Here is a 23,765-nt window from a genome sequence, read left to right as displayed (position 1 = left end):
ATTTGTTCTGTAGTTCTTGAAACTTTTTTTTTGGCATCTCTGCTACCATATATAATTTTTCTTTGCCAGGAGAGAGGTAGAGAAAGCTACTGAATAAACCACTGAAAAACTCCTTTTACCAGTTAAAAAATTTTAACTTCTTGAGTCAGATTTTGTTATAGGAATCAAGCAAAAAGCATAAAGTCATTGCATTTGGCATCCCCTATCACCCGTTCACCAACTTATTAGTTGCTACTTTGCCAACTTCTCTTGGCACGCCCTCAACCTAAAAAAACATGTCGATCTTTTTCCATATTGAGTTTAATACTATCATTATTTGAGCACAAATATTTGCATATGTATAAAATTTTGTGATCTGATATGTGCTTTGCTGGTTGGCCAAAACTAATCCACATATAGTAATTCAGGCTTAATATCATAATTCAGTGGAGAATTACAATCATTTAGCTTTAGTTGGTGCATTTATGTAGAAATGTATGCTGGCATTTTTAACTTTGCTACTTTGGTAGTTTGTAGCTAAATCCCTTTTGATTCCGGCATTTTTTCTATTTTTCTTTGTTTTCATGACCATTCAGAATTTTAGTTTACTTAGTGTATTTGTCCAAATATCTCCGATAGGAGCTTAATGTCACGGGCCCAAATCCTTACATTGGGTAGCGGCACCTGCTCGCCCGTGCGGCGCCTGCAGTTCCCTTCGCTGCAGGCCAGCCTGTTTCCTGTCCCAGGATTCCCAAGCACGATCATGTGCCTGTTGGTGGGGCTCGCCCCAACTTGTGTCGCCCGTAAGATGTCTAGGCCCTTGGCCCTAGACATGTCGTGGCGCTTCATCTTAGGATCTCAATCCATGCGCGCCCTGGGGGGATTGGATTATGACATGCCTTGTCCTTAGCCCAAGACTGAGCATCGCTCCCCCGTGCACAGCCCAATCCTCAAGCTTGACACTCGCCTAGTGCATCCGCGACTAGCTCGTGCCTCGCCCGAATAAGGCAACCTTTAGCCCTTGGCCATTGTCATGCGCGTCTTTCGTGCCATGCCCATACATAGCCCTCTTGCAACACACTTCCATTCAGAAGTAGTGTAGTGTCGCCCACACCTGCACCTTTAGGCCAACGGACCCTTTCTTTCATGGTTGAACCCAAGCCATACTCACAAGTCGACACATGATGCCCCTATGACAGGTGCGTCAAGTATCCAATCGGCACGGAGGTCTCCTTCAAATATTCGGAAGCCCGCGGGGCTGGCCGTCCCACACTTCGAGCCTCCAGCGCCACTTTGATGCCCAAAGCTAGCCCGAAGGCGTTGCGCCGTCCATACGAGTTCCCAAACTCGTGTGGATACCTTTGACACTCTTTTGAGTCATCTAGGCATGCCCTTGAGGTTGCCCCCAAGGTAGCTCGTTCTATACGGCTCGGTGGCAGCACATATGGGGGAGGCAGGTCAGAGCTTTCATCACCTATACCCCCCTTATATATGCTTAAAATTAAAAAGCCCAAGTTGCCCGAGTAGACAGTTCTACGTCAGAAAATCAGAAGAGCCTTTTCTCACCAGTTCTTGGCCGAAATCACAACTCTAAATTGCGAGTTGTGACATCCTCCCACACTCATAATGTCATCGTCCCGGTTGACACATCATGGCTTAAGACATCCCGGAGTCTGCCCCCTCAAGTATGCCTATTCCAGCTCCCTTTGTCATGTGGGTTGGACTTCCTCGAAATCCTTTCTCAAAAGGAGTCGTGCCCCATGCACTTCTCCCCCATGTATCTTCCAAGCGTGCCTATGCACTTCATCTCCATTCGGTGTTCACTTGGAAAGTGCCTCCGCACTTGTACCCTCTGGTGTCTAACTTTGTAATTGACCCACACTAGTCAATCACACCATGACCCTCACGGCCTTCATGTCCGTTTGAAGCTTTCCTTCATAGGTTAGCACATCAATGTACTCTTTTGACGTCGCTCCCGTAGCCTTTCGCTCCCGTAGCCTTAAGATGCCCTTGGCATGGCTCCCGTAGCCTTTCGCTCTCGTAGCATTAAGACGCCCTCTTGGAATAGCTCACGTAGCATTCTGCTCCCGTAGCTTTCCTTGCCCTCACTACCTTGAAGATGTGTTCGCTTCCAGACCCACGACTTCGCCCATATGCCTCTTGCATAGGCGGGATCCTCCCACACTCAATGTGGAGGATACATCTTAGCTCTGTCGTCCCTCTGGGTATTCGGCCAGCACTTGGGACGACCTTTGGTGAGTACTACATTCCCAAAGTCATAGCATCGCCACATTTCCGAACAAAGCCCTTTTTTTTCCAGTTGTCACTTCCTCAGCAAGTAGCCAATGCTCCCGGTAGTACTTCAATACTCGCCCTATAGACAGGCACCCTCTTGGCCCTGCTAGCACGGCTTTCCGGTTCGGTGTGCCTCGCACTTGGACACTTACGGTCCCCGATCATTCGACATACTTCTTTCCAGAATGATGACACCTTCTAACTTGGAAACTTGCCCAATTCCGAAGCTTCGCTATACCCTCAAATTCGTTTCCTCACCTTGGAAATGCCCTCAGGCAACCCAAAGGTCTTCTCCCGTAGGAAAGACACTCAACTTGATGCGTCGCACGCATCCTTGGCAAGATCTCCGCTATGATCATGCCCCAGTTTATAGTCCATGGCTCCCACTCTTCGCAATATGGTTGCACGACCTGGAAAACATGGCTTTCTCTTGGCCATCCGACTCATCGGCATATCACCTCATTTAGTAGCACCTTAGACTCACGAAAGACAATGAAATCACCCATTTCTTTCGTCGACCATCAGTATCGGGTTCTCGATCTTTGGTGGCATATGAACATCAATCTCTGCTTTGACGTGATCTCTGCACTGATATTCAAAATGCACGCGCCATATCCACCCTTTGCCTTGACGTTGTGCCATGGCATAGTATGGCCTTAATCAGCTCTGATACCAAGTGTCACGGGCCCAAATCCTTACATTGGGTAGCGTCACATGCTTGTCCGTGCGGCGCCTGCAGTTCCCCTCGCTGTAGGCTAGCCTGTTTCCTGTCCTAGGATTCCCAAGCACGATCTTGTGCCTGTTGGTGGGGCTCGCCCGTAGGCTCGCCCCAACTTGTGCCGCCCATAAGATGTCTAGGCCCTTGGCCCTAGACATGTCGTGGCGCTTCATCTTAGGATCTCAATCTATGCGCGCCCTGGGGGGATTGGACTTGGACATGCCTTGTCCTTAGCCCAAGACTGAGCATCGCTCCCGCGTGCACAGCCCAATCCTCAAGCTTGACACTCGCCTAGTGCATCCGCGACTAGCTCGTGCCTCGCCCGAATAAGGCAACCTTTAGCCCTTGGCCATTGTCATGCGCGTCTTTCGTGCCATGCCCATACATAGCCCTCTTGCAGCACGCTTCCATTCCGAAGTAGTGCAGTGTCGCCCACACCTGTACCTTTAGGCCAACGGACCCTTGCTTGCATGGTTGACCCCAAGCCATGCTCACAAGTCGACACATGATGCCCCTATGACAGGTGCGTCAAGTATCCAATCGGCATGGAGGTCTCCTTCCAACATTCGGCAGCCCGCGGGGCTGGCCGTCCCACACTTCGAGCCTCCAGCGCCACTTTGATGCCCAACGCTAGCCCGAGGCGTTGCGCCGTCCATACGAGTTCCCAAACTCGTGTGGGTACCTTTGACACTCCTTTGAGTCATCTAGGCAGGCCCTTGAGGTTGCCCCCAAGGTAGCTCGTTCTATACAGCTCGGTGGCAGCACGTATGGGGGAGGCAGGTCGGAGCTTTCATTATCTATACCCCTTATATATGCTTAAAATTAAAAAGCCCAAGTTGCCCGAGTAGACAGTTCTACGTCAGACAATTAGAAGAGCCTTTTCTCACCGGTTCTTGGCCGAAATCACAACTCCAAATTGCGAGTTGTGACATTAAACTGTAATTGGTGCAATTTTTGTAAAAATGAGGCTACAAATTTCAGCTTTAGTGATTTCTAGCTAAATTCCTCTTAATTCTTGTGCTCATACTCTTCTTCTCTTGGTTTCCTATTGAACCATTTCTATTTTGGAAAGTTTACGTTTGGTTTATGCTTTAGTTGGTTTTTTAAACATTCTTGCATTTAATTTTGTTTATCAATCAGTAGAGAAGTAGAATATTTCTCCCATTTTATATGTATTAGTTGCATTGCTGGAGAACTGCTAATATTGGAAAAAAATTGTGGGTTCTCAGTTAAACCTTCCTTTTGGCTTTTCTCAACTAGACCTTTAACTTGAAAATCACAGCTAGCAACTTGTATTTTTTGTTGGATTCATGGCAGGTTTCATTTGCTGCTTACTAAAAGAACACCTATAATGTTCATGAACAAAAGAAGCGCAGAAAAATTGATTGAACATTAGCTTGACACATCCTGATGTAATCTGTAATGTTTATGTGAGAGATAAAACGAGAATGGTTGCACATAGCTTGATGTAGTCTGTAATGTTTATGTGAGAGAGATTACAGAAGAGAATAATCGCACATAGCTCAAACATTCTGCTGTATCTGGTAACGTATACAATTTCTTTTGTAAATGACTTAAAGTGACTGCTCTCAAGAAAAACTTGTGGCTCTTAAGCCTCATTTGTTTGTACTTAATTAATGAGGGTCTGAATCTGTATCAATCAGATCTCAGTCCATTAAGTGTATTTGTTTTTTATTTTTAAAAAGTCTGAATATGTCTGATTGGGTTTGTTTCGATCAGACCTTTAATTGAGTCTTAATTCCGTTCAGAGGCTAAAAATACAGAAAATACACGCCTCTTTTTTTGGTGCTCCTTTTCTCTCTTGAAATCAGGTTATTTCTTCTAAACCCAAAACAACTTTCATCCTTCATGCATCTCTCTCTTCAACGATCAAGCAGCCGCCGAATCTTTTTCTTGGTAAGATTTTGAAAATTCTACTTGGAATTCTCCATCATGTTTTCACTTTTCTAATGGTAAATTTTAGTTTCGAGTTTAGGGTTTAAAAATATCCCTTTTAAAATATGTTTGACTTGTGGCTAAAATAAAAGGATGTATTGATAAAAATTATGGGTATGGATGAAATGGGTAAATCCCAATACAAAGAAGAACATTGTCGATAGTTTGACAAAGTGTTACTTTGAGTATTCTTTCTTGGCCTTGGCTTCGTTCTGTTTGGGTTTGTTGGAATTTTGTTTGATGAGGAGTGGTGGAATCTTTGCATATATATATGGTCTGTATTGAATTTTTAGGCTTCAATTCTTTTCACTAAAGCAAAACTTTGTATGTATATATACACACACAATAATTTTTTAACCAAAGAAATTAGAAAAGATAAGTTTTTAAGTATGAACTTATGGAAATAGCTGTGATGATCTAGTTGTCAATGGTCAAGGTTACTCTTTTAGTTCACATGTAGTTCACATCCTGCAATAGAAGTTCAAGTTTATAGTTCACATCATGTAGTGGAAGTTCAAGTTTATAAAACAGAAGAAAATCCCATTCAAAAAAAAAAAAAGAAAGATAAGAAATAGTTTATGTATGATCATATAAAGCAAAGTCATAATAGCAGCTAGCAGTACATCTATCTCTTCCTCGAGAGAAAATGTCATTCGTCATGTATACATATCTTTTTTGTAAGATTTATATCTCACTGCTTTATGAATATTTGTATGCTATTACTCTTGAATTATTCGTCATATGTTACATGTTCTATAATTGAACCATGCTTTATTTTGTTTATTCAAGAAAAGCTTCTTTACTTTCTCATTTTTTCCTATTTTGTGTTTAAGATCATATCATTTTCTACATCTTTGTAATCTACATACAAATTATTTACTTAGAAATATACAACTTATCTTTTTGGCTTTTTACCTTTTTTCTTGATTGTCTCTTTTTAAAAAAAATATTAGTCGATGTTTTGTAATCACTATAATCTTATATTTCAGATATGGAATCTAATGAAAATGTAAGAGTGAGTTGGAGAAATATGGATGTGGTAAAAACTTTTTTAGAAACTTGTATTCAAGAAGTATCTTTAAACGGAAGACTTGGAAGTAGTTTGAAGCCGGATTCATGGAACAAGGTTAACTTAGTTCTGGAGAATTCTCATGGTTTTAAAGTTAACCAAAAGCAGATGAAGAATCACTATGATTATCTAAGAGACAAGTATCAAGCTTGGTTACCGATAACTAAAAAGACTAGTAATATTTATGATCCAACAACTAATACCATTCTAATGTCTAATAGTGAGTGGGATGAGTACATAAAGGTTAGTTCATTATCCAATAATTTTTTCTTTTTTTCTTTGTAGAAAATGGTTTGACGTGTATATTAGAAGTATGATCTTATATATTTGGATATAGGCGCATCCAAAAGCCAAGACATTGAAGAGTTCACCTCTACCCTTTCCGAATCTTTGTACTGCACTTTTCGAGGGTTCTACTGCAATCGGCATTCATGGTTGGAGTCCAAGTTGTTCAATTCCCCGACCTGGTGTCTCATCTTTATCTACTAATATAGATATAGATACCCTTGATGATGTTGAAGATCTACATGATGATAAAAATGATGGAACTTCTATTAATTCTTCAGTTTCAACAGAAAGGAAAAATGCGGGAAAGAAAAGAAAAACCACACTGTCTCGAGTAGAAATTGATGATAAGATGAGTACTGCTTTGGAGTTATTGATTAAAAAAAATAGTGCACCTAATGTTGAGGAATGTATGGTAAAATTAGAGGGACTTGGATGGGAAGAACCGTTATACTGTAGATGTTAGTATACTTTGCGAAGGTGATAGCTATAGACACGCATGGATGCAAATGACAAAGGTCGACAAATTGGAGAGTTGGGTCAAAGCTATGGGGAAAAAATGGGAATGATTTAATTTTGCTAATTAATTAGCTGGAATATGTTTTAGATGTTAATTTTATGCAATATTTTCTTTATTGTTTTTCAACTGGTATCTATTATGAAACTTTGTGATACTATATTATGCTTTGAATAAATTTATTCGTGAAATACACTTTTTCAGTGTTTGTTTATGCTTGATGACTATATAATAAACTTTTATAATGACTTTGTTGTGCTTCTGTAATTTCTTATGCTTATAGAATATATTTCATGTTGTGCTTACTATTGCTTATTATATTTTTCTCTTTGTTAAAACAGATTGGACATGGATATCGACGATCAAATATTGTTGTTGATGTGCTTGTATTGGCATAGAAATAGTTTTAGACTGGATTATGATCAAAAAAATAAAGATCTAACTTCATCTTTATCTGGTCAAAAGTATACGTTAGAACTATTGTCGGGCAATAATCGACAATGTATAGAATTGATGCGCATGCAACGTGATGCATATGTTAGGTTATGTCAACATTTTAGGTACAATGGATGACTCACAGATAGCAAACATATATATGTCGAAGAGAAGATAGCAATATTCTTAACAATTATAGGACATTACGAGCGTTTTGTGGTTATTAAGAGAAGATTTCAACATTTTTCGCAAACAGTGCATAAGTACTTTCATGAAGTTCTTGATGCAATGATGAAATTTGCAAATGAGATGATAGCACCTACAACATTTGATACAAATCTGAATATTCCTTGTGCTAATAACAGGTTACGAAGAATTTTTAAGGTATTATTTATTATACTACTATTTATATATTGGCAGGGAGCAATAGGTGTACTAGATGGGACATTAATACATGATGTTGTTCCGGCTAATCAACAGATTGTGTACAGAGGAAGAGGAAAAGGTAAATGTTATCAGAATATTCTGGCAACATGTAACCTCAATATGGTCTTTACTTATGTTTCTGCTGGATGGGAAGGGGTAGCACATGATGCACGTGTTAGCGAAAATTGTATCTAACCCAGAAAAACCCAGAAAATGGCTTTCCATCCCCCCTCCCCCCCCCCTCCAGCTAGTAAGTGATACAACTTAAACAACTGAAATACTATTTTAGCTTTTCCATATGATCACGTAACTCTTTTTTCTTAATGTCAGACAAATACTATCTATGTGATGCGGCATATCCTAACACTCGAGGATTTCTAGCACCATATCGTAATATTCGATACTGGTTAGGAGATTATCATCGCAGGCGTGCTATAACTAAGGAGAAAAAATTTAATCATGCGCATGCACAACTTAGAAATGTCATCGAGCGTGCTTTTGGAGTATTGAAAGCAAGATTCCCGATATTGGACAAGATGCCTCCATATCCTATTGATATCCAAAGAGATGTTGTTATTGCATGTTTTGCGGTTAATAATTTTATCAGAAAGGAGCGCATCAATGATGATTTGTTTAATCAGTTTGATTTGTCTCAAGTAATATTTGACGAAGAACATCAACATGAAGAAGTATTGGGCGAAACTGATGGACCTAGCTGGACAGTTGAAGATTCTCAGATGATGAATGATATGTGCGAGCAACTCGCACTCAAACTAGTACAAAGAAGAGGAAATACTTGAGAGTTTTTTTATTATTTTTCCAGTGATTGAATGTTAAAACTTGATCTGATTATCAATTAGATCCTCAAATATTCTAATATTTGTGCATCTAAATTATAACTAGTTTTGAGTTTATTGTTTTAATTTGTAGGATAAGTTTGATTAGAAGATAAATTTACGTTCAATATTTTTGTTTTGGTTACATTTCGTTACTACAATTGTTGTTATTGATATATAATTTTCATTTATAGTTCAAATAGTTTAACAATTGGATCAAACATAAAATATTGATTTATATCTTATAATATTTCAATTTATTTCAAATAATAACTTTTTTGTTCAAGTTAATATTTTCACTAATTGATATAGTATTTAATCACTTTTTTTAAATGTATATTTTTTATGTTGAAATATAAATATATTATACGTATTCAGATGTTGAAAAACAAACAGTCTTAATCATTTTGTGTTCAGATCTACATACCACATCTTAATATTCAAACGTGCATTCAGATTCAGACGTCTTAATCTTAAAAACAAAAAAAAAAGCCTTAATGTCTTAAAAATATTATAGAAATATATTATCTAAAGAAGATTTTAACATAGCTTCAAAGAATAAAGCAAGTATAACTTAATATAACGAGGTTCCACAAATGTCAAGCTAGCAAAAAAGATGGCATTTCTCCTTATGACCTGCCCGATCTCCATACATGCATGTCGAGCAAATTTTATCGCTGGAACATGTGTGTTGTTGTCTTCTTGGATAAAATTTACTATACAAATTATTCTAACATCCTGTATTGGTTGCTCTTTTTGAATGCAGTTACGTTCACTTTTGCGCCTGCTTTCTAGATGCTCCTATACTCAGAAAATGTCGCGGCGACACGAGGTTAGTGTACTTGATTACAAATCTAGACTCCAATTGCTTTTTTTAAACTTAACTAAATATTTATTTTGCTACATTTTCTGTGATAGTGAAATACTGAAAGTATTACTAAAATATTGAGATATAAAACTATACTATAAATGTGGAATATATAATAGTAATTAATAAGAGGTTTCGTTGGTAGTAATACATTATATGCAAAGAAAGACTGTGGTAACTAGTTCTCAGCAAGTTCCCTGCTTGAATAGTAGCCAACTATATAATTGATCTTCTTGGTTAAACATCTTGCTTCGCATACTATAATAACAATAACTACGGTGTTTCTTGTGATCTTTAATTTTTTGGTTGTTTTTCTATTTGAATTCTCTGTTCATGTACAGAGACTTACACAAATAAAATATTCAGATTAACTCGCTATGAATAATCCATGAAATTGTCCTTTATTTAATTTCAATAATTAATAATCTTTTTAGTTTGCGTAAAAATATGTCAAAGGAGTCATAAAATTGGAGAGGACAAACTTGTTTACCCGAAAAACGGATAGAGTTGAATTTGTACGTAGTTCTAAGGGTATGTGGTATAACTTGACACAAATCGTAAGAGTAAATAGAAATATCAAATATAGATTGTAAAGAATGAAAAATAAGCAAAGTTGGAAAGAAGATGATTTATGGATTAAGCAAGATAAATCAATCTATGAAGCTAAAAAGGATAACTATTCAATATAGGAGTGTATGATATCTCAGTTACAATGTATGCCTCACCTCCTATTTTACAGAAATATAGCCATCCCTTTTATAGTGGGGGATCCTACTTTAGATATAATTAAAAATATATAGTGGGGAACCCATGATAAATCAGTTTTTCCCTAATTCCCGCCGAGATTCTCTCCCTTAGTGCGACTGCAACGACTCTTGTTTATGAGCTCGATCTTGATCGGACTCAGTATTAGTCGGTTTCTAGTTTTAGAGCTCGATGCGGGTTTGAGCTTGACGCCGACTCGGGGTCCGGTAACGACTTGGGCTCGGTATTGGTTGGCCTCTGGCCCTTAAGCTCGATTCCATCATATCTCATCATAGTTCGATTCGGACCCGAGCTCGATAATGACTTCGAGCTCAGTATTTGACCTGTCCCTGAAACTTGAAGCTCGTTTGTGCCTTCTTCGTATCCTATCTCGATATTATGAAAACTTTCTTCGGTCCATTATGTTCCCATCTCGATCAGACGTACGAAGGCCAAAAAATCAGTTTCGACCGTACACAGATAGTCCCCTCGTTTCTCGGGAAGGATGTGGCGAGAAACGATATGATTTCCCAACGGCTCGATCAAATATAAGCTGACGTTTACATCGGGCTTGATCATGACGCACGAGATAGTTGTCCCATCGGTTTAGTTTTCCAAAGCATTTAATGCGTGTCAGACGATGGTAGGCCATTGTTGATACTAAACCGACGTTGCTTAATCTATAAATAGCCCATTTCTTTACCATTTACCACTTTTGCGTCTCCAATCTCCAAATTTGATAAAGTTCTTTCTTGCATCATCTGAGTTTATCTGTAAATCTGTGATTTTTCACTGTAAAATCTCTCTTCAAAAATACCAAATCTTTGTTACCTCCTTCTATTTTCGATCTTTAAATCCAAAAATGGTGAAAACATCAAAAACCATTCTTCAGAAAGAAAAAGCTTTTTCTTCACAGCCTACCGCCGACAAAACACCGGTGGAGCCCCGACCTGAGGAGTGTGTTCCTGGGGCATGTGTTCTTACCTTTGATTTTAAGGTCGACAAAAGCTCGTCGGTTCCCGGCCGATGTGAGCCAGTATCGAGGTATGTGTGTTTGATAACCGAGGGGCACCTCGAATAGCTAAAGAAAGATTGCAATTGGGAGAACAAAGAAATAGTAATCCCGTATTCTGAAAAAGATATCACCACTTATGTGAAATGGTTTTTAAGTGTGTATACTTACCCTTTCACGTTAGGTCCCCTCGACCCTATTATTATTGATATCTGCCGTCAATACCAAATAACCCTAGGCCAGATCAATCCTTCTTTTTGGGGGATCGTTATTTTGATCCGTTACTTCGTGAACAAAATCGAGGGGATGCCTTTCACCCTCGACCATCTCATTCGATTGTACTGCCCTCGCCTCTTTCGAGGTGGGTTAATAAAACTTCAGCGTCGGGCTACCAAGGTTCTGTTCTCGAGCATAGAGGAGGATAGGGATCGAGGCTGGATGGGCAGGTTCGTTCGAGTGAAGACTTCAGACTTGATTCCGATTGAAAATATGCCATTTCCCGAGGAGTGGAATATGAAGCGTAAGTGTAATTCTACTGTTATCTCCTACTATTTTGCCCCTTCATTTCTTTTCTCATCGATATCCCCTTTTTGTGATGCAGCGGTTCCTTGGATGCCCGGTGCAGTTCCCGACCTCAAGAACTGGGTACGGGATCTAGCTTCGACCTCCACATATGCCGAGCGCTCATGGCGTGATTTGTCAAAGGGCCGATGGGAGGCCAAAAATCATGGTAAGCCTCTTTCTCGTATTTTTGGTAGTTCGAACGAGATGTTTTCCATATACTTAAATCAATTTTCTTGTATGTAGGTGTGGGCAAAGATGCGGTTTTTCAGGCCCCCGCCCGTCGAAGAAGAGGCTTCAACCTCTGTTCCAAAACCGGTGAAGGATAATAAGAGAAAAAGGGCCTCTGCTTCCGAAGATCCAAAATCGAAGATGAGGACGGCTCGTAAGCCGAGGAAGAATACCACCCCTTTAACCATGGAATCAGTTCTGCGTCTAAGGGATGAAGACGAGGAAGAAGAAGAAAACGACGGGTCCGTACTAGTGGCCCGAATGAAGAAAACCATTGATGCCCCAAAGGCAGCTGAATCGATGGTGATTTATAAAGCTCTGCCTCGGACTGAGGAGATATCAGAGGAAGGTTTGGGCAGAGTCCCCGAATCGTTAGAGATCGAGGATGCTTCCCACCGAAGCCAACAAATAGTCCTGAAGCTCTCCGAACTGAGGAGAACGCCCTAAGCGAGTCTCTTGGGGCAATAGTAATCAGAGACTCTCCCACTCTCCCTGCCTTTTCCGAAGGGGCAATTCAGGAAGCCCAAGCTTTGGGGGCCCTCGAGATAAACCGGTCTCATGAAGGGGAGGACCTCTTCTGTGATTTGTTTACTGGAGTCGAGGATGTTGCTGGCCCTAGTGATGTGTCAGGCCTTTTTTTTTGTGAAGGGCAGCAAGCTCTAAATCGGGTAAGCTTTAACTTTCTTCGTTGATATTACTTTTATGTTTGCTATTCTTCTCTAACTTCTTTTCTTTTTTCTTACGTAGGCCATAGCGGTTCATCGAGAAACATGTTCTCGATCTCGAGCTGAGATGCGTCGGTACGAGGCCGACCTCCGACCGGTCACGGAGGAGAGGAACGCCCTTAGACTCCTCTTTGGGAAAAGGGAAGAAGAAATCAAAGACCTCAGAGTTGAGTTGGCCAATATTTCGATCTCACGGCTGCACCAGAAGCTTGAGGTGATTGGGAAGCTTCGTGAGGAGGTCGATATGATAAGGGCAGAGACCTTGGAATGGAAAGATGGCATGGACTATTTTGCCGCAGAAAAAGAAACTGCTCGAGCCCAATTATCATCAGCTGAAAACCAACTTCAAAGCATGAAGGAGAAGAGCTCGGTTCAAGCAATAAAAATAGAGGAGCTCGAGGCTCGGTTGGCCTCCGAACTTGCCAAGGACAAATGTGACGCCGAAAAAGCAAAGGCCAATGCGGATGCATTAGTGGCCGTCTATCGGGCGGATGCTAAAGCTGCTCAGGTACAAGCAAGAGAGGTGGCTGAGACCGCTAACACTCAAGCACATTGGGTTGCTGAACTTGCTAAATGCCGATCTCGGAGGGAGACCCTCGAGTAGATCCATGCTCGAGGTTTCGATCTCGCCGAAGAAATAAAAAGGGCTAAAGAGCTCGAAGCCGATGTTGAAGCCTTAGCTTCCGATGATGATGATGATGATGATGATGATGGGAGTAAGAGTGGGGAGGAGCCTGACGGAGAAGAGACCACCCCCAGAGATAACCAAGAAACTTAGCCCTTAGTTTCTATTTTGGTTTTTTGTGTAGGGTCTTATTCGGACATTGTAAGCATTCTTCTATATATATAAAGATCTTTTCTTTTCCCGACTTGCCTCTGTTTTATTCTCTGCCTTGTGAAGATTTTGTTTCATTCATGCCTTATGAAGGTTTTCATAAGGCTTTAGGCAATTTGATCGAATTTGGACCTTGTAGCCTTTATGGCCGAGTGAGTGCTTGCTCAAACTCGAAATAAGGTAGCCCATAGGCTTAGTAGTCAAGTGGGTGATTCCTCGAACTTGAAGTAATATAGTTTGTAGGCTTATTAGTCGAGTGAATGATTCGAACTTGAAGTAATGTATCTCGTAGGCTTAATGGTCGAGTGAATGATTGCTCGAACTCGAAATAAGAGTAGCCCGTAGGCTTAGTAGTCGAGTGAGTGCTTGCTCAAACTCGAAGTTATGTAGCCCGTAGGCTTATTAGTCGAGTGAGTGATTTGAACTCGAAGTAATGTAGCCCGTATGCTTAATGGTCTAGTGAGTGCTTGCTCGAACTCGAAGTGATGTAGCCCGTAGGCTTATTGGTTGAGTGAGTGTTTGCTCGAACTCAAAATAAGAGTATCACGTAGGCTTAGTAGTCGAGTGAGTGATTCAAACTCGAAGTAATGTAGCCCGTAGGCTTAATGGTCGAGTGAGTGCTTTCTCGAACTCGAAATAATAGTAGCCCGTAGGCTTAGTAGTCGAGTGAGTGCTTGCTCGAACTCGAAGTGACGTAGCCAGTAGGCTTATTAGTCGAGTGAATGATTCGAACTCGAAGTAATGTAGCCCGTAGGCTTAATGATTGAGTGAGTGATTGTTCGAACTCGAAATAAGAGTAGCACGTAGGCTTAGTAGTCGAGTGAGTGCTTTCTTGAACTCGAAGTGATGTAGCCCATAGGCTTTATAGTCGAGTGAGTGATCCATACTCGAAGTAATGTAGCCCGTAGGCTTAATGGTCGAGTGAGTGATTGCTCGAACTCGAAATAAGAGTAGCCCGTAGGCTTATTGGTCGAGTGAGTGTTTTCTCGAATTCAAAATAAGAGTAGCCCGTAGGCTTATTAGTCGAGTGAGTGATTCAAAGTCGAAGTGATGTAGCCCTTAGGCTTAATGATCGAGTGAGCGATTGCTAGAACTTCAAATAAGAGTAGCCCGTAGGCTTAGTAGTCGAGTGAGTGCTTGCTTGAACCCGATGTGATGTAGTCCGTAGGCTTTATAGTCGAGTGAGTGATTCGAACTCGAAGTAATGTAGCTGGTAGGCTTAATGGTCGAGTGAGTGATTGCTCGAACTCAAAATAAGAGTAGCCCGTAAGCTTATTGGTCGAGTGAGTATTTGCTCGAACTCAAAATAAGAGTAGCCCGTAGGCTTAGTAGTCGAGTGAGTGATTCGAACTCGAAGTAATGTAGCCCCTAGGCATAATGGTCGAGTGAGTGCTTGCTCGAATTCGAAATAATAGTAGCTCATAGGCTTAGTAGTCGAGTGAGTGCTTGCTCGAACTCGAAGTGACGTAGCCAGTAGGCTTATTAGTCAAGTGAGTGATTGCTTGAACTCAAAGTGACGTAGCCCGTAGGCTTATTAGTCGAGTGAGTGATTCAAACTCGAAGTAATGTAGCCTATAGGCTTAATGGTCGAGTGAGTGCTTGCTCGAACTCGAAATAGGGTAGCCCTTGGGCTTGGTAGATAGTCCCCGAGTGAGAATGGTTGCTTGAACTCGAGTCGGTGTAGCCCTTAGGCTTTATAGTCGAGTGAGTGTTGCTCGAACTCGTTGATTTTTCGGTTGGCAGCCCTCGAGTGAGTGATTTGAACTCGAAGTAATGTAGCCTGAAGCTTGTTTGCATAATAGATCTCGAAATAGAAGATGTTTTCTTGGATATGAGATATTGGTAAAGAAGAAATTTTTCTTTGTAAGTCATTATACATGTGTTTATGTTTTGTGTCAGGGCTCGGGCCAACTACATGGGCATGGCTCGTTTGACTATTTGGACCTTACAATTTTTCCTGTCGAGACCCTATTGCCATGAAATAACGAAGTAACTTCCTTTGTATCGTTCTCGATAATCATCGTTGATATGTCCAATGACAATGGTATCCCCCCCCGTATTCGAGGTTGATTGTAAGGAGGCCTCAGATACTGTTGAATTGTTCCAAGTTAGCACGATCAATGATTGCCTCATTAAATAAACCTTGCCGAAAAACCCAATTTGGGACAAAACCGGTCTAAGGGAAAAAGAGTGCAACGCGTGCTTTCAGACCTAAGGCTTCGTGTTGAATAATCCATCTTTGTTCCTGAACGAATTCATTAATCCTCGTCTTTGGTCGAACACCTGCAAGGGTTAGTTTCGACATATAATTGAATTTGGGGGGGGGGGTCGTACCAGCAGTAGTATCGTTTTAGCTGTTTATCACACCGAGCTTGTAGGATTTCCATTATACGGCCGGTATCGGTCTTTGATCGACCTCTGTTCTCGGTTGGCATCCCTTTTAATAACGGATCCAGAACCCAACTGGTCGTCTTCGACTCTTATTTTGGATTGATATCGATTATGCACATCGGCCCAAGTAATAGCTGGGTACTCGATCAGGTTACATTTCAGCCACCGTGAAGCCATCGATCTTTGTTCATTTAGACCTTGAGTGAAAGCTTGAACAGCCCAATCGTTTGCGACTGGTGGTAGATCCATTCGTTCCATTTGGAAACGAGATACGAATTCTCTTAGCTTATCGTTATCCTTTTGTCTTACCTTGAATAGGTCCGACTTCCTGGTCTCGACCTTATGGCCCCATCATGTGCTTTTACGAAAGAATCTGCAAGCAAAGCAAAAGAATCAATAGAGTTAGACGGTAAATTATGATACCATATCATTGCTCCCTTTATCGGAATTTCATCGAATTTTTTCAATAATACAGATTCAATCTCATCGTCCTCTAGATCATTCCCTTTGATGGCACATGTGTAAGAAGTGACATGTTTGTTGGGATCGGCCGTTCCATTATATTTAGGAATATCGGGCATGCGAAACTTCTTTGGGATCGGTTTAGGAGTCGCGCTTGGGGGGAAGGCTTTTGTGTAAATTTTTTAGAATCTAAGCCCTTCAGTATCGGTGGTGCCCCCGGGATTTGATCAAGCCTGGAATTATATGTTTCCACATTTTTGTCGTTTGCCTCGATCCTCCTTTCTCCTGATTCTATTCGTTTGGTGAGTTCTTCGAACATCTTAGCAATTTCGGGATTAGTCCCCGACTTTTGCTCATTTAACTTTACTATAGCTGGTTCCATTATGTGGATGACTTCTCGGGGTGGACTAGGCTACGGCTTGCTCGGTACCTGGGTTTGACTCTGCAACTGAGCTATCGCTACCTGTTGAGCTTGCACCATTTCGAAAATCATACGCAAGTTGATTCCGTTTTCCTCAACATTATGGGTTTCTCGAACTGCAGATCGAGTACCGCCATGAAAGCTATTTTCAGATTCAGAACGTTGGTTTGCCTCAATAGCCATATGTGAATTAACGTCTAATGGTACTTAGACTCGAGCTCCAACGGCGTCGATAAGTGGCCCTTCGGCCCTGGGTGTCAAGTTGTTGTTCTCACCTTGAAGGCCAGCTTCGTTGTCAATAGATAAGGCCATTTAATTGAGAACTCGTCGTTGCTAATCCGAAATCAAAGATACTTTCGAAAACAAGCGTAAAATGGTATGTTTTTGCAGATTCGTATAAAAAAACCACTATTATCCTTAGCCCCACGGTGGGCGCCAAACTGTTTACCCTAAAAACGGATTGAGTTGAATTTGTACGTAGTTCTAAGGGTATGTGGTATAACTTGACACAAATCGTAAGAGTAAATAGAAATATCAAATATTGATTGTAAAGAATGAAAAATAAGCAAAGTTGGAAAGAAGATGATTTATGGATTAAGCAAGATGAATCAATCTATGAAGCTAAAAAAAGATAACTCTTCAATATAGGAGTGTATGATATCTCAGTTACAATGTATGCCCCACCTCCTATTTTACAGAAATATAGCCATCCCTTTTATAGTGGGGGATCCTACTTTAGATATAATTAAAAATACATAGTGGGGAACCTATGATAAATCAATTTTTCCCTAATTCCCGCCGAGATTCTCTCCCTTAGTGTGGCTGCAACGACTCTTGTCTATGAGCTCGATCTTGATCGGACTTAGTATTGGTCGGTTTCCAATTTTAGAGCTCGATGCGGGTTTGAGCTTGAGGACAACTCGGGGTTCGGTAACGACTTGGGCTCGATATTGGTTGGCCTCTGGCCCTTAAGCTCGATTCCATCATATCTCATCATAGTTCGATTCGGACCCGAGCTCGATAATAACTTCGAGCTCGGTATTTGACATGTCCCTGAAACTTGAAGCTCGTTTGTGCCTTCTTCGGATCCTATCTCGATATTATGAAGACTTTCTTCGGTCCATTATGTTCCCATCTCGATCAGACGTACGAAGGCCGAAATCAGTTTCGACCATATACAAAACTTACTTTTGTACATTGTTTGGTATAACTCTCCTAGGTATTAGTAATGTATTTCCTATGTTTGAAATGTATTAGATTCTTCAACATGTCAAGTTCTGTTTTGATGTATTGTTTTCTTTTGCCCTTTTCGGATTAGATCCTGTAATTGGGGGTCTGTGGCTGACTCTCAATTTTATCAATTATTTGATAATTATTAATACCAATTTTATTATTCGAATTACTGTTGGTATCGATCTTAACCCTGAAATGGATAATTTTCCAATTAAAATATTTTCTATCGAGATTTAAATTGATCTTTCTTGGCATGAATTGAAATGTTTAAGCTACAAAGTTTATCGTAACCGCTTTTTTGTTTCAATTATTTTCTGTTTCATATATGCTCTGACTTTTACTAATTATTAAATAAGTACTTTTTGTTGTTGCTTACTTGAAATTTTGCCATCTTGTATATTTCAATTTGTGCATTTCTACAACAAACATGTGATCGTTATCATATTTTCCCCTAAAGATATGTAACCTTCTAATCTATAACATGTTTATTTGTTTGCAGATATTTTTGGTTAAGAACAACTAGAAAAAGGACCAGAAAGAAGACCAAAGACCGCATATGTAAATAGTTATATCATACATGTTGTAACTGCTATGGCACTTTAAGCATCCCTTAATGTGATGCTCCCGTGGACGGAAACAATGTATATTTTGTTCAAAATGTATGTAAATAAGTGTGTATCACTTAGCATGAATTCCATACTTACATCATTAATTTCTACTATATTTGCAATTAGATAACACGCAAAGTTAAATAATGTTGGACAGACTTCCAAAGCAACTATTCGTTGCTATCAGATAATCATAGAGCTAAATTAAAAGAGGCATTTCTAATTCCAAGCTTTGGTTCGCACCCTACAATTTCTTATTATGTAATTGACAAGAACTATACCACTAAGACAAGTTTTCGCTTAGTATAATATATGGATTAACATTTAATCATTACTTCACGATTTTGCAGATGGTGTTTTTCGTCAAAGATTGCTAAGGAGGACACGAGACACAACGCAAAAAATGCATCACTTTTTGTCAATAATACACCATATAATGGTTCTAAGAGTATGGACTCTCAATTCTCAAATAGAACATATTACATGAACGACTATACCATAATATAAAATCACATACTAATACATAAATCACATGTTTAAGTAGTCCAAATGGACATATGGCCTTATGCATTCATACAAATAAACACAAAATATTCTGCAACATATCTTATAAAATCGTTGTGTTCTTTCATGATTTTTCCAAAATGAACCAAATATTTCTTTGTTCGTCCTGTTCAAGTAAGGCCATTCACTACATTATGACATAAATATAGGAAATTTGATAACTTAAACATTTTAGAAACAGGAAGCTTTTAGTTTTTTTTTCCTCCTCCAAAACGTAGTTCTTTTTACTCTTCCAACTTCCCCATAAAGCAACAGGGGATAAAAAGCAATTCCACACTGAAACTTTTCACTATTACTATACGAAATTGAAGTATGGCTGAAATGAGTGTATAAAGAGGCATAAACCGTAGACATAAGGAAAAATCATAAAACCCCAAGTCAAAAAAAGAAATTCAAAAGCAACTTTACCAACAAGCGTTACTTCTATACCAATAGTTCATTAACAATCTAAACAACAATTTTTCAGTAAACATCGACAAAATAGAGAAGAAACGTGTAGAAAGGCTTAACAGAAGTAGGCATGATAAACAAAGTAGTAATGAAGAGAGGTTATTGTATGACTTATAAGTGTAACAAAAGGATAATGCATACATAAAATATCAAAACTTACTCATAAGAATGAAAAACCGTTTTTCTATATATACCCATTAGGAGACGGGAAAAGCAACACTGAACTGCAAGTATATAGACACACAAGCAACGAATCAACGACATGGATTTATATACACTCATTTGCCACTACACATCTAAGTTTTTCTTCATCAATACCGTTCGCTCATGTCGAGAGCAGATATTTTGTACAAATAGCCAAACTACCAAAGGTTGTGTTGAAAGTCTGTATGCTTTAATTCTTGTTACTTACGCTATGAAACCAACATACGTGAGAGGAAACAAATAAAAGCTACCGCAACCAAATCTATACTGAGAGAATTATTTGTATTAAGAAATTGCAACTAAATCTAAGTATAGAATCCATCGTCTAATTTCTGAAGTTTATAGAGCTACATCGAATTTTAAAATTAGAATTTGGATATTTGGAATTGGAGTAACAGAGTCAACCAAGAGATTCCGACCAAGTTAAATCTGCTGATCAGAATTAAACAAAGAGGAGGGCAACACTTGAGATGGAAAAAAAAGGAAGAAGAGACGCAGAACATGAAGGAAACAAAGAGATAGAGAAAATTTATCTTTGTTTCTGGTGAAGAGCTCCAAGTTGTCTCTCCTTTCTGCCCTGTACACTTCTCCTTCATGCCAAAAATCATCATACATACAAATCAAGAGGGAAAGAACAAGATTTGCTAACAGTGAACAGGGAAAAGTACCTTTGAGAAGACTGGAGAGAACTCATGGGAAAATGATCGAAAGAAGAGGGAGAGCTACACAATTAAGCGGTGGCTGCAGGAACAGAAGCCACGTATCTCCTCATAGATCAAATGACGAAATTACCCATGATTTAAAATTTATTGCCACTAAGCACACATGTCGAAACTCGTTATTCTGCTATAATTTCATATTTTTGCTATAATTTTATATTTTTAGTGTATTACTTACCTTACATTTTGATGTTTTAATGCTAAATTATATTATATTTGTACTTAATTGAGTCTATTTTATGTGTAGGTACATTGAAAATAAAATTGATAATAAAGTAGAGATTTTATATTTATTTTATACATTATAAAAAATAAAGTAAGATTATTTAATTAGTAGATATTTAATTACAGAGGAAGTCAAAAGTGTAACCAATGCAAAAGAAGACCAAAAAGAGAAACAAGGCAAGGATTTTGGAAAGGAAAACAAAAAGAAACGTGAAATGCAAAAGTTAAGTTAGGCAACGGAAAGTTGAAACAAATCAGCAAAGAAGCAGCAGGCGTAGCGAGATGCAATTTTCGCGATAGAACATGCGACGCAAGCTTTCTAGCTCGCGTTTGACAGTGCAACGCGAGGCCTAAAGCGAGGACGAGCTCGCTACAGGGCTTGCGAGGCACAGTGTACAGCGAGACGAGGCGTGTGTTTTGCCTCGCGAGGCGATCCCCGTGGCGAGCGTGTTTCGGATTTTTAAAGACTATTTCGTCTCCTATTTAGTTTTGGACTTGATTATTTCGTTTAGGTATCCTCCCTACACATATAAATAGTCATTAAACACCATTTTTGGAGGAGCTTTTTTGCGACCAGAGGCAAGATCATCACGTTTGGAGGAGGCTTCTAACTAGTTTTTTCTTTTCCCTTTAATCTCATAGTTTATAAGTTCTAGAGTTTTTGGTGCTATATGAACGTTGTAGTTTGAAACTTGAATTGTTCTTATTAGTTTATCATATTGGTTTATTTATTAAATTTTGCGCTTAATTATTTAATTGCTTGATCACCAATTGAATATTATCTACAAATCTAGGATTGAACTCGTGAGAGGGAATTCTAGATTGCATATAAGATTGACTAGAGCAAGATCTTAACTCTAGGGGGGCGGGGAGGGGGAGGGGAGGGATTTGCGGTTAGGATATGAATATACTTAATCACCTTGCTTGGTTACTATACAAGAATTATTAATGCATTCTTGCTAATTCTAATTCCATAAGAATATAGGCGTTAGATTAGCTTAAATAGGCGAGTAGTACTTCGGGAGAAGGCTACGAGCAATATTAACCCTGTCAACCAATAAACCAGATAAATTAATTAGACGATTTAAGTGGAAAACTCAACGGGATTGTTAGCTAACTCATAACTCTAGAATATTCACTCACATTGAATTCATCTTTAAGCTTGTCGTTATTTTCTGTAATCTCTTAATTTGTTACTCTAGATTAATTTTAGTTTTATTAAATATTCATAATTTAGAAAAGTGTTTGAATAGATTAATTATTTGGTTTAATTTAGTTGATAGTTAATCACAAGTCCATGTGGGTACGATATTTGGGCTTACAATCCTATATTACGTGTCGACCACGTATACTTGCGTGTGCGTTTGGGAGCAATAAGTTTTTGGCGTCATGGCTAGGGACTTAGAAATTAACTAGTCTACTAGATTAGATTATTTTGTTTTTCTATTCAAGTTTTCATTTTTATTTTTATCTTAGTTTAATATTTTATTATCTTTGTTTACATGGCATCTTGGAACGAGAATTGGTCGAATATTGGTTATTTTTATTATGACGATCCTTGTCCATATTGTGGATGACCATACTTGTGGCAAAATTATGCATCTCAATCTGATATGTGGAATTTTTGTAATGTTTGTGGTTGTCAAGGTGGCCATTGGGATGGTTGTCCTAATTCTCATTATCCGTCTCAGAGCTCTTATTATAATATTTCTAATAATGTTTATGAGTTTGATAGGAACAATGAAGTGGAGGATATGGAACGTGATGCTCGTATTATGGACATAATGAGGCAAGTAGCCGAGCAACAAGATGAAAATCAAAAGGCTATTATGGACATTTTAAAGCAAGTAACCGAGCAACAAGTTCTTGACGCCTTAGCGATCAAAAGACTCCAGGATAGAATGGACGAATTAATGGCCAATTTCCAAGAAGAACCTCAACTCGACGAAGAGAGCGAGTTCCCACAAGAAGATTACTTTGAAGAAGCAAATATCGTAAGCCAATCTTGGCTAGAAGAACAAGCTCAACTGGTAAAATTTCATGGGGTTCTACGTTATAGTTTTTCAAATATGACAGAACAATTGATAGAAGGATGAACTGAGCTCAGGCAAGAGATAGACCAATTTGGCTTAGATATCCATGATCTGCAGACTTAATTGAATAAAAAGGTTGAGGCGTATGATGCCCTACAACCAATTGTTGTAGATACTGGCCAACTTATGAAGCAAAAGAAGGAATCCCAACTATTCAACCAAAAATTATTAATGATGTCAAGATTGACAAATAGTACAAAATAGAGAATGTCAAAAATAATGCAATTTTGGAATTGGAGCGTATTGGACCTCATTCTATCCATTTTTCAACATTGTGCTTGGTTGGTGACACGAGAATTGATCCATTTGAGCATATGAATAAGTCAATGGATGAGAAAAAAATACATATATTCTGAAATTTGTGATGCCAAGGAGACAAAATGACATCCCTCACTTAAGAGCCAAGAAGTGCAAGATGCGATACTTATTGTTTGGTTCCTTTATTTTTACACCACCGCCCCAGGAATGTGACAGATAAATTGATGCAAAATTGGGGACGCAATTTATATCCTCAAAGTGGAAGGAAAAGTGATGAAAGTGATGGAGTCGTGCAGCGACGTTAAATCAGGCGCTTGTTGAGAGGCAACCCATCTTTACTGCTTTCGTTTATTTTTATTTTTTTTCTTTTCTTATTATTGTTGTAGTATTTATTTTTGTTTTGTAGGATTATAAGCATTGGAGGCAAATCCATTGGAAGAGTGCAAAAGCGAGTTAGATGGTGAGAACTAAGTGTGGTGTGCCACACAAAGGACCATGCCTGGGTGAAGTCTGAGTACCCGTGAGCCGCTATTGCTTCGGCCTTTGGCCTTTCAGGGAGTTTCTCATCCACCCTCGTTATTGTTTTACTTTATTTGTGCATTGGGGACAATGCACTCTTTTAAGTGTGGGGTGAGAGAATTCTCT

General features: G+C 39.3%; 1 long non-coding RNA gene across 1 annotated transcript; it reads right to left on the bottom strand.

The window, feature by feature from the left end:
- Nucleotides 1-413: 413 nt before the first annotated feature.
- On the bottom strand, nucleotides 414-4,137 carry LOC108948090 (uncharacterized). Its single transcript, XR_001972736.3, has 2 exons — nucleotides 3,923-4,137; nucleotides 414-621 (listed from the first exon to the last, which is right to left on the bottom strand). It is a non-coding gene; the product is annotated as an uncharacterized lncRNA (long non-coding RNA).
- Nucleotides 4,138-23,765: the final 19,628 nt, after the last annotated feature.

This window comes from Nicotiana tomentosiformis, chromosome 8, assembly GCF_000390325.3.
Source record: "Nicotiana tomentosiformis chromosome 8, ASM39032v3, whole genome shotgun sequence".
Classification (NCBI taxonomy): domain Eukaryota; kingdom Viridiplantae; phylum Streptophyta; class Magnoliopsida; order Solanales; family Solanaceae; genus Nicotiana; species Nicotiana tomentosiformis.
Note: the sequence above shows the minus strand (reverse complement) of the source record. Positions and strands in the feature narration are given on the sequence as shown.